Below are 2,303 nucleotides of genomic sequence, written 5' to 3'. Positions count from 1 at the left end.
GCTTTGAATGACTTTTTCCTTCCTCGAGCCTTTTGAACATAAAAATGACTATGGGTTCTTTCCTACACAATTGGTTTTAAAATGTGGTAAAAGAGAAGAGCTATGCACTGCCTTGTTGGCACACGAGAAATGAGTTATGAAGAGAGACTTCGAAGGTTTTTTTTGACAACTGGCTGTTGCGAAGATATATTTTGGAAAGAGAGAAAATTCAACTGCCCCTGCGGGGAATCGAACCCACGTCCTTTCACTTTCCGGGTGAACGCCCTAGACCACTAGACTACAGAGGCACCAAATCTCTCAATCTTTCCTTGGAGCTCGTGTACACTGAAAGGGACTGTACAAGGACGGCCGGACCAGACTCAGGCCAAGCTCACAACTGCTGAAGCTGCCACTAGATGGCAACTTATACAAGGATGACGTCACTCTCCGCTACCATACGAAGGTTTTTTTAACAACTGAGCTGTTGTAAAGATATATTTTGGAAAGAGAGAAAATTCAACTGCCCTTGCGGGGAACCGAACCCACGTCCTTTCACTTTCCGGGTGAACGCCCTAGACCACTAGACTACAGAGGCACAGAATCTTTCCTTGGAGCTCGTGTACACTGAAAGGGACCGTACATGATTCCCCGCAGGGGCAGTTGAATTTTCTCTCTTTCCAAAATATATCTTCGCAACAGCCAGTTGTTAAAAAAACCTTCGTATGGTAGCAGAGAGGACATCATCCTTGTAGAAGAGACGCTTCATTTTTTGAATGTGTTTACATTGGAAGAGAATGCAGGTGTTAGGGGATTATGATTGAAGTGTTAGAAATTTTCAATGGGATGGATAAGATGGACCACATAAGTTATTAATACACTGTCAATCAACTGCTTTGACAAAAGTACATCAGTGTCGTTTAGTGAGGGACAATTCCAGGTTGTGGTGTCGCAGGGAGTTTTTCCTCTAATAGGGTTGTCAATAAATGGAATAGCTTACATCCGGTAGTTGTGAATTATAACACAACTGACACATTCAAAAAAGAAGTACGATAGACATAGTGAGATAAATCGAGAAGCTATCCATACTTAGTTAAGACAGCCATAACCTTTTATATGGGTTATATAAGTATATTATCACGTGTATTATATGTTATTAATTTTTTGGTGATATATGCTTTTATATTGGGTATATTGGTAATATATTTGACATCCATATTTTTTATGGACAAATTTTTTCAGTCACCTTGTTTGGCAATTTGCCTGTTGTGACCTTTGTATTTGTATAGACCAAAGAATCAGGTAAGCATTAATTGAAAATACTGCCCTAGATAAAAAATGGATGATTGTGCATATCAGAGGATATGCAATCATCATATCATTCATATTTGGTATATGAATGGTATGATGAAATATGAATGATATATTGAATGTGTGTGATATTTTTCCCCCATATCATTCATATCTGATCTAAAGAATCCCCAGGATATAAGGATTAAAGGATTACTGCACAGCTGTATGCATTTTTCCTCATGAAATGTTTGAATGAAATTTACAATAGAAAATCACAAATAATGTTCTTCATGAAAAGTTATCGCTACAAAAACAGCTTTTTGCATGGGTTATGTAGCACAAGGCAACCAAAAAATTTAATCTGTTCTAGTGGCCGTTGTTTGGTGGTTGCACTTAGTTTATAAATACATAATTTAAAAAATCGCTAAATTTTTGTGAGAATTTTATATCAAAAGTGTTGACATAAGTATATTATATCCTTAAAATAATGCATTCTGTGTTCTTTTCTGGGTGAAAATATGTCACTGAAAAAAAGTCTGTTTTTCAAATTCATTTTGAATATTTACAAATTTCCTGGAAACTGTGTTTTCCCATTTTTTTAATGAAAATATTTTTACAAGAGATACTCAAACCACTGTGTGCTATAACAAAAAGGGAAACACATTGCTTTAAATATACATTGCTATGTGTAATATTAATGTTTATGATCAAGTGGTTTTTTTTCATTGTTACAGTGACTGGTCATGTTCAGATTGAACATACTGTATATTGTTGGTATGTGTAGCTAGAATTTTATAAACTGTCATAAAAAATTATTAAAAATTAATTATAAATTTTGATTTGGATGTGAATGTTACTGTTAGTTAGACCTTTCCCTTTCAAAAAAAGTTTTTATTTTCATTTCATGAATATCCTGATCATTGGCAATAAAATCTCTATAATCCTTCTTATTCTATCAGTGAACAAAACTAAAATACAGTCCACTCTCAATATAAGAACCCCCTTCGTCCTGTTGAAAATGGACGTTATATTGG

At 35.0% G+C, this 2,303-nt stretch overlaps 1 non-coding gene across 1 annotated transcript; it reads right to left on the bottom strand.

Annotated features, from left to right (window-relative positions):
- Positions 1 to 213: 213 nt before the first annotated feature.
- TRNAS-GGA (transfer RNA serine (anticodon GGA)) lies at positions 214 to 287 on the bottom strand. The gene has a single exon. It is a non-coding gene; the product is annotated as a tRNA-Ser (tRNA).
- Between the last annotated feature and the right edge of the window lie 2,016 nt (positions 288 to 2,303).

Source organism: Pholcus phalangioides, unplaced genomic scaffold (assembly GCF_987345545.1).
Source record: "Pholcus phalangioides strain wild (caught in Gottingen) unplaced genomic scaffold, Ppha-v1.0 ptg000039l_1, whole genome shotgun sequence".
NCBI lineage: Eukaryota > Metazoa > Arthropoda > Arachnida > Araneae > Pholcidae > Pholcus > Pholcus phalangioides.
The sequence above is the reverse complement of the archived record's forward strand: the minus strand, read 5'-3'. Positions and strand labels throughout refer to the sequence as shown.